Source organism: Bufo bufo, chromosome 4, assembly GCF_905171765.1.
Source record: "Bufo bufo chromosome 4, aBufBuf1.1, whole genome shotgun sequence".
NCBI lineage: Eukaryota > Metazoa > Chordata > Amphibia > Anura > Bufonidae > Bufo > Bufo bufo.
In genome coordinates, this window is record NC_053392.1 from 201,858,328 (window position 1) to 201,868,119 (window position 9,792).

Genomic DNA, 9,792 nt, shown 5'->3' on the forward strand with positions numbered 1-9,792 from the left:
TGGTCAAAGGAGAGGTCATTGTGGTTAACAGATGGTATGTATAATCTTGAAATGCTGTAGAAAAAGCAGCATAAACACAATATCCAAATCATTTTGGGAAGATTGTTGAAAAAAATCTGCATCATTTTTGCTAGACCTTCCAGGGAACTCAAGAGCATTTGTTCACTTCTGAAAGCTAATTCACAGATTATGTGCAGTAAAGAATCTTCATAAAAAGTGAAAACTACCTTGCATCATTTGCACCTAAGTTACAGCCTCTATGATAGCCCAAAGCAGCATTCAAAATTCGGCTGGTTACCATTGAGAGATTTCAGCTCTGAAGCCTGTGATGGAGGAAATACAAGAAATCCACAGTGTTTTTTTTTTCCAAGTTATAAGTGAATAGGTTATTCTTGTGGTGCACTGAACAAAGCAAATAAGGAAGTAGTAGCAGTCTGGCACAGAAAAACTTAGTAAATAAAGTTGCCTTTTCCACGGTATGCACTTTCTGGTAGAAACCTGCTGGACTGGTCTTGATTTAGGAGCTAGAATAGTCTACATTTCTTTGTCTACATTAACTATTTCAAATCCTCTTCTTTCAAGAAAAATCCCTATCTGACATTTTTCACGGAATCGGTCATGAAAGGATCAGTGGATGGAGTTTAGAAGAGTCAATGTTTCCTGTGGAAGCATGTGGAAAAACAATGTGCTGCCTGTAAACATTTCCTGCACACTCAGCATGGCGTGTAAACACAGACATTGGATTTCTGACCTTAAAGGAACACGCCAAAAAAATGATACTCTGTGTCATACTTACTGCTGGCCCTAAAGCGGGTGTATGATGTCTATTTACTATGTGCTTTGGATCGGTGAGTCATGCACTGCCCTCCGGTCCTACAATAGAGATAATATACCGTACTGCATTGGTTTTGCCAGGAATGTTTCTTGAACAGAAGTCCTGTTCATACAGCGCAGATGAATCACACTATTATCAGGTGAGCTGTAGTCTAGAACTGTAGCATGCACATTGTTCATGGTTTTGTATTGGTTGCTGTTCACAGAGGGTAAGCAGCACTTTTAATATGAAACTCATAATTGTGGAGTCTAAAGCCATCATACCCATTAGATACCTATCAATGATTCTATGCTAAACTAGGAGATAGAGTCTAAAGGTTTGTGCATTCCTCAAAGGGTTATGGACTTTCCCATGTTGCTTCTCCCATTGTAGTTTCTGTTAGCAACAGCTAGCATACAGATAGGCTGAAGTTATTGAAGTGTGGTCTCAAGGTGATCGACAGGAATTGTAATCAGTTGGTGCATGGGTTGAGGAAGGTGGAATTTGGTATTTATCAGTAGACAGGTCAGAATAGGCAGCAAACAAAGTTTGATATCAAACAGTACAAACACAACTTTGCAGAAAAAAACCCCCTAAAAAGACCTTATTGTGTTGGCATACAGACATCAGGGAAGGGTCTTTAGGAAGATTGAAGCACTTGGGTATTGGCATGAGTCATGCCAGTGATCACCTCAATGCTGGAACAGAGTGGCAGGGGGAAAGTAGATGCCATTCTCCCAGGAGATGGTGAGACAGCTTTAGCCAGATTTAAAGCCAAGACCACACCTCGGCAAGGCATCAGTGTTAACTAGAGATGAGATGTTAACTAGAGATGAGCAAAGTTTTAAAAAATTTGATTTGGCCGATTCGCCGAAGTTTGCCAAGAAATTAAATTCATTACAAATTTATTTGCCATGAATCGCTATGAATCCGATATACCTGTACATCATGGTGGCTGATCGACTGTATGGATCCAACTGCTGCAGTGAGTCCGCTCCATACGCGGTGGGTGCCTGCTGTATCGAACAGAAGACACCTGGCCACAATCACTGGGAATGGCGATCCTGCCATTTAACCCTGTCATTTAACCCATCAGATGACACGATCAACCCTAATTGCGGCATCTGTGAGTTAAGGCAGAGGTATGGGGATCCCGCTGCCTTCTGATCGGAGACCAAGCTGTGAAATCGCTGGGGTTCAGGACGCTTCAGAAGCTTACCATGGCTGCCATGGTAACCTCTTTGCTGCGCTGTGCACGAGACACAGCTTAGTAAGGAGCGTGTCAAAATCTCATTCACCCTAATAGATCTCTATTAGGGTGCATAGGACAAAGGAACAGATATGGTAGGTGGCCTCCTTGTTAATACTTAACTTTTAATACATCCATTAAAATAGCCAAATAAATAATAAGTGAACGCACTTGGCCTGAGCTAATCTTTACGCCCAGGGAGCAGAGTGCTCACCCTGACAACGGAGACCCGTCTGAGCAGTCCCTCACACCTTACTAGGATTCCCTGTTTGTCCCTTTTAATCTTGCGACTGCCCAGCTTCATCAGGGTGTACAGCAGGGGGACACTAGTAGGTGAAAAGAAATTGACCCGATGCGTTTCCTTGGAGGTAATCGAAATCATCAGGGGACTGATAACACAGATGTAGCGCTGGTAATCGTCTGTACCTAAAAAGGTGTTGTCCTACACAGCTATAATGGTATAGAGTGCCGGTGCAGACAGAAAAGTAATGCATATGGCATTACTTCTCCAACCCCAACGCTCTCCTGCCCTACAGGTGGGAGCCCTTCTTCTGCCATCTGCTTTTCCTCCTTTTCCACATCATCTTATATCAAAGAGAATATGTCATCAGGAACATCCAGCTCCTCCTCTCTCTGCATCTTGCTGACTTTTCTAGGACATGGAGACTTTGCATGATGATTTGGAAGAAGTAAAGCCAGCAAAGATACAGAGATAAAATGTAATGGCAATATTTGCATCTCTTCAGTGTTTTGGACCCAGTCCTGCTTTTCATTTACAAATACTGATCAAATACTGACTGTGTGAAACAGTCTTTTCTGTTCTTCTATCTAATCATATTAATGGAAAAATGAGCAGTGATGTGAACACGGCCAAACAGGGACAATAGTGGCCCCATAACAGAATATGGAGTGGGGTGAACAGCAGTGGAGGTAACAGTGACAATAGTGGCCCCATGACAGTGGGGATGGTGGCAGCAGCAGTTGTATACAGCACAAGATGGTGGCAGATCGCAGTAGTGCGTAACCTAACAACAGCAGCAAAGGCCAGTGGTATGCATACCCTTGTAAAAATGTAACATGTATATATTAGTAGGCCAAGAAGTCCCATTGTAGGAATGACATTAGAGGTAGCGGATGGTATCACACGTGTGGCAGCATCAGAATGGTGTCAGTAACACATAGCCAGAAGTAAAGGTCCATTTTACACAATCTTTCAGGGTGGCAGCACACTATAGTATCATCATTAGTGGCAGAATGATCTATTCTGTTGCTTCAGGCACCAGTGTGTGGAAATCCTGGTTGATCCATGCTTGATACATCTTTATCAAGGTTAGTCTCTAAACATTTTGGGTGGAAAGGCCCTCCCGCTATACTGAACACCCACTTTTATATCACACTGCTGACCAGGCAATAAAGCATGCCCAGGGCAAACTCGGCCACTTGCGGCCATACTTCAAGTTTGCATGCCCAGTAGTCCAGGGAATCATGGACTGCACCATGTCACCCATGATCCAAGTATGCCACCACCTGCTGGTTGAGGTTCTGCTGCATGTTCCACTGCTGCTGAGTGGTTTCTTCAGAAGGCAGCTGAAGAAAAATTCTCATCAGAGACTACTGCTTATGTAGCTGGTGCTGTTACTGCACCCCCCCTTCTAGTCATGGCAGTGGAGCGAGAGCGCAGAGAGTCCCCCTGGTCAGACCATCGTGGTCTCTATAGTAGTCAATTTTTGCATCCCTTTCAGAAGGCCTAAAAAATGTCCTAATTTTTTAGATCTTCTGAGAGGGTCTAACAATGTGAATAGCCAGTAGTTATACCTATGCTGATTCCTTACAATGTGACTGTCACTACACAAATGAGAAAGCATGCATCTGGCCATTTGCTCAATGGACTCAGAGGGCCTCCTTGTCTCCATCTCCACTGCATACTGCCACGATCTGTCAGGGTCAACTGCCTCAGCTGCATCGTCACCCTCCAGCTCATCATGCTCCACACCTGTTGCTTGGGCAGATAAACCACCTAATTGTGGATAAAATTCCAGGGCGTTTGTGTCCTCCTCCTCCTCTGCCAGTTCGTCCTCCTCAGGCCTCAGGTGGCCATGAGATGTAGGCACTACGTCTTCTGTCCCCTCCACAATGAGATTTGTCAGCATCCCCTCCAGAATGTGAAGGAGTGGAATGACATCATTCATCCCGTAGTTCTGCGGACTGACAAATAAAGTGGCCTCCTCAAATGGCCTGAGCAAATGGCACGTGTCACACATGAGCTGCCACTGTCTAACGTGGAAGTTACACTGGGGAGTAGGCCTGTACTTTTGCAGAATTAAGAAATCATTGACCGCCTACCTCTCCTTGTACATGCAGTCTAACATACGGAGCATTGCGTTCCAACAGGTGGAAATGTCACATATCAGGCAAAGTTGAGCAAGAGCATTTTACCTCTACAGCTGAAGGAGGGTGTGTTTTGCACGGTAAGAGTGGCTAAAATGCATGTATAGTTTCCTTAACATTTTCAAGATGTCTTGCAGTTGGGTGGAAGACTTCAGTAACTGGGTGAGAACCAGACTAAAGACGTACGCCATGCAGGGGGCAACAGTCAGCCCTCCCTGATGCAGTGCAGACAAAATGCTCTTCCAATTATCAGTAACCATGGTTCCTACCTCCAGTTGGTGAGGAAACAGACAGTGTTCAATTTCTTTATTGATGACGCCGAGCAGTTCCTACCTGGTGTGGCTCAGTTCGCCAAGGCTGACAAAGTGCAGAACCGCATGACAACACCTAGCTTTGCATAGGTGATATGCTGGAGGACCACTGTGAACTGTTCCTAAATTGGAGGGTGAGGACAAGGTGGAGGATGAGGAGGCAGAGGAGGACATCTGCACAGAAATTCCAGCATTACAACTCGGAGGCGGCATTGCCATCACCTGGCCAAGTTGCTGGTGTGCCTGGGTCGGAACCACATTTTCCCAGTGGGCTGTAAACTACATATATTGTCCTTGACCACAGTTACAACTCCATACGTCAGCGCTGGCATGAATTCTACCAGACACAGAGAGGCCCAAGGATAGGCCCACCTTCTGCTCAATGTGTGCAGGGCTGGTACAGCTTTATGGGAAAAGTAATGTTGGATTGGGACTCTCCATCACATCCCTGACATCTCGCAACATGTGCTCCCACCGACTCTTATCATCAGTAATTGCACACTGAAAGGAGTTTGCAGTGGACCTCTCATCCCATTCTGGGCTGGCCTGTAACTGCTCAGAAGGCTGTGACATCACAGGGGATGGCTACCTGCGGATTAGCTGGCTGCATGGCATTATGGTTGATCTTGCGTTCCGGGGCTTCTTCCTTTCACTTTGTAACACGTGCAGCCGCCATTTTAGGAAAAACGGATTCATTACCTCAAAACGCAACGAGATTTGTTTTTGTTGCAGACTGAATTCTGCTTCTCTCAACACTAGTGTTAACCACTGAGCTACCATGCTGTCCATCCATCTTAATAGGTTATTAAAAGTGATAATTTACAGTATAAACATCCGCTATAGGCCCTTTCACCACACATAAAACTGGTTGTGTGAAATCAAGATAATTGGCCATCCACATACCATATTCTTCATCACTCTTGCTATACTTCAGGCTATGATGAGATCATTTCCAGATAACCATATAACCATGCAACCTTACACAATGGTGTTGCCACTTAATTAGATATTTTACTACAGTATCAGTATTGTGCCCACAGTATTCATATTCTCTGCCTGCGATGCCAAGAATAAAGATATTGAAACTTGGGTGCTCGAGTTGTTTGTGCAGATTCTAACAATAGCAATAGGGAGTTGCCCGAGAAACTGAAAGGGAAATATTTTCTTCTGTCATTTGCAGGACACTGCATATAAATAATTTGGGAAGGAATCTTTTAATGATGATGACCCATTAACCTATTTCCAAATTAAAGGATTGAGACATGAGTCAACATATATGAGGTACCGTACCTTATAACTAAAGGATTACTCAAGAATTTGGATCAAGGAAGTTTGAATATTTGCAACCTAATGTAGAGTAAGTCATTAAAACCTGTTGTCTTCTATAGATTCAACATATTCAAATGTAGTGTATCTCACAGTGAAATAAGTATGTCAACAATTGTTTTTTATCATGCAGATGTATGGAAAATGTCTGTTTTAGACAACCGCGCCTAACAGACACTTCTGCCGGGTTCTGGCTGGATGTGGCCACTTCCATTCGGGACATGCAGGTTAGTAACAACTACAGATTAGCTGAAATGACCAGAGAACCTCTTTAAAGGAATTGTATGAGATTAAAAAACATGGCTTCTTCCTTCAACAGTGCCAAATTTGTCCATGGGATGTGTCTTGCATTGTAATTAATTATGTGACCAAGCAGCGATACAGAAACAAACCATAGAAAACAGTGGAGCTGTTTTCTGATGTATACAACTAAGGGTTTTAAATCTAATACAACTCCTTGAAAGGGGTTTTCCATCCTGTAGATATTGATGACATCCTCAGGATAGGTAATCAATATCAAATCAGTGGAGGTCTACATGTTTTGTCTGAAGATGTTAAGTAACCTGCTACTGCAAATCGTTAATTTCTAACGATAATTTGTTTTCCCTTCGTCCTAACAGCAGCACAGATGGGGGTTAACTGCCCCTGTGGACTGGTAGGACCGGCGGAATTTTTAATGAGCCCAAGAACCAATAAACGATCTTCAGCTCCCTGAAAGGGAGGAGATCGCCCCCCAGCCCACCGTGTTTTTAACAAGAATAATGTATTTAGGGTGGGATATTTGTGTGCTGCTGTTAGGACTAAGGGAAAACAAATTATCGTTAGAAATTAACGAATCCCTTACGTCCTACCAGCAGCACAGATGGGGAGATAGCAAGAAGAATCTCCTAGGGAGGGTCCTCATGCCTGGCAGAACTAAGAACTGTCTGCCCGAAAGCCGAAAACTCTGCCATCCTAGCATCTATCCTATAATGGGAGATGAAAGTTGACTCAGAACTCCAGGAAGCCGCCTTACAGATCAACTCTAAGAGGAGAAGTCTTCTCTCCGCAACAGAGGTGGAGACAGCCCTAGTAGAATGGGCTCTCACAAACTCCGGAGGATCTAGAGATTGGGAGACGAAAGCCTTCCTAATGGCTTCCTTGATCCAGCGACTAATGGTAGCTTTAGACGCTTTACGGCCTTTAGACTTACCGGCAAACAGGATGAGGAGATTCTCATCTATCCTGAACTCTCTGGATCTATCCACATAGACCTGGAGGCACCTTGAAATATCCAGCGGGTCTCTAGCTGGAGTATCAGAGGAGGAGGCTGAAAACAAAACTGGTAAAGAGATTACCTGGTTAATATTTTGGAAGGTTGGATCCTTAGGCCTGAAGTAGGGTAAAAACTTCAGGAGTACTCTGTCCTGCAAGAAAATGATGTAAGGGTGAATTGCAGAAAAAGCCTGCAATTCAGAGATCCTTTTGGCTGAAGCTACAGCCAGAAGAAAAACCATCTTTAAGGTCAAAAATCTGAATTCCACCTCCTCCAATGGCTCGAAGGGGGGAGATGCTAGCCCCCTGAGCACTACTGAAAGATCCCACTGGGGAATAGGTTTCAGTATAGTAGGCTTTAGTCTTTCAGCTCCCTTCAGGAAGCGTTTGATGAGTGGGTCCCGAGAATGTGGCCTGTTAAGACAGGCCGAGATGGCACAAATCTGTACCCTCAAGGTAGCTGGAGAAAGACCTTTATCTAATCCATCTTGAAGGAATTGCAATATCGCAGGAAGGGGCGGATCTGCAGATGCCACCTGTTTGGAATCACACCATGACATGAAGATTCTCATGATCCTGGAGTAGGCATTCTTCGTAGACTCTGCTCTGGAATGCGACAAAGTTCTCAGGACCGACTCGGAAAGCCCTTCTATGTTGGGAAGGGACTGATCAACCTCCAGGCTGTCAGGTTGAACCTGTGCAGATCTGGGCAGAGGTGAGTGTCCCACGACACCAGGGTCTGCTCCGGGGGGAGTCTCCAGTATTGTCCCCGACTTATCTGAATGAACTGGGGAAACCAGGATCTCCTGGGCCAGAACGGTATGATGGCAATTACCGAGGCCTGATCCTGACGGATTTTCGTCAATACCCTCGGTATCATGGAAAACGGAGGGAAGATGTAAACCAGCCTGAACCTCCACGGTATCGACAGAGCATCTATCGCCAGGGGGTTGTCTTCCCTGTACAGGGAACAGAACCTCAGCACCTTGGCGTTGAATCTGGTCGCCATGAGATCCACCTCTGGCATACCCCATCTGTGAACTAACTGCCTGAAGATCTCCGGGTGCAGAGACCACTCCATGGTCGGTAATCCTCGACTTAAGCGGTCCGCTATCATATTGAGGGAGCATCGAATATGAGTGGCAGATAGATGGGAAAGGTTCGTCTCTGCCAACCGAAGAATTACCCCGATCTCTGAAAGAAGGGGCAATGATCTTGTGCCTCCCTGCTTGTTTATATAGAGAACCGCAGTCATATTGTCTGACTGGACTTTCACTGCTTTGCCCGGATCTGAGGGGCAAAGTGAAGGAGGGCTAGCCGGATAGCTCGCATCTCGCGAAGATTGGAAGAGAGACGCCGCTCCAGAGGAGACCAAGATCCCTGTACTGGGGATCCGTCCAGGTGAGCGCCCCCAGCCTACAAGGGACTGTAGTCAATATGAGCCAAGCTGGTGGAGTCATAGACTTCCCTGCTGGTAGCTGGAACCACCATCTGAGGGAATTCCGGGTTTGACCGGACAGGGAGCACAGGGAATCTAGCCCCGCAGGGCTGCCGTTCCATAAGTGTAAGACCTCCGACTGAAGGGGACGGAGGTGCCATAGCGCCCAAGGGACCGCGTCCGCAGCCACTGACATGAGCCCCAGCATCTTCATGAGAGTCCGGATAGAGACTCGACGAGGGACAAAAAGGACCCTTGCCAGGTCCTGAATCCTTGCTCTCCTTTCTAGAGTCAACTGGAGGGACATCTCCACAGAGTCGACCACGAATCCTAAATAATGGATTGAAGTCGATGGGCTCACATTCGACTTCTGCCAGTTGATAATCCAGCCCAGGCGGAGAAGAAAGGAGATTGCGATCTGAAGATGATAGGTAAGGATCGGAACTGAAGAGGCTATGAAAAGCCAATCGTCCAGATAAGGAATAATAGTCAGTCCTTGAAGTCTCAAAACTGCCACCACCGACACCCCCACCTTGGTGAAGATAAGAGGGGCAGAAGAGATTCCGAAGGGAAGCGCGGCGAACTGAAAGTGCCTGCGAACCCCTGAAATCTGGACCGCGATCCTGAGGAACTTCCGGGAGGCGGAATGGATCGGGATGTGAAGGTAAGCATCCTTGAGGTCCAGAGTAGCCATGACGTCCCCGGGATTGAGGATATGGCTGACTGACCTTATGGTTTCCATCCGAAACCTGGTTTTCCTTACAAATCGATTGAGGAATCTCAAGTCGATGATCATCCGAAGATCTCCCGTCTTCTTGGGAACCAGGAACACTGGAGAATAAATCCCTAGGCCTCTCTCCCCTGCCGGCACCTCCTCTAGAGCTCCCTTGGAGATATAGTCCTGAATGTAAGACTCTAGGATCTTTTGTTTGGCAGACCCGAAGTTTCGCGTGGCGATGAATCTCTCTGGGGGGAGGGAGATGAGATCTACCCAGTAACCGGCAGAAACTAT

General features: G+C 45.9%; 1 long non-coding RNA gene across 1 annotated transcript; it reads left to right on the plus strand.

Annotated features, from left to right (window-relative positions):
• The first annotated feature begins 530 nt into the window (after positions 1-530).
• On the plus strand, positions 531-6,350 carry LOC121000044. Its single transcript, XR_005778735.1, has 3 exons — positions 531-974; positions 5,943-6,119; positions 6,222-6,350. It is a non-coding gene; the product is annotated as an uncharacterized LOC121000044 (long non-coding RNA).
• Positions 6,351-9,792: the final 3,442 nt, after the last annotated feature.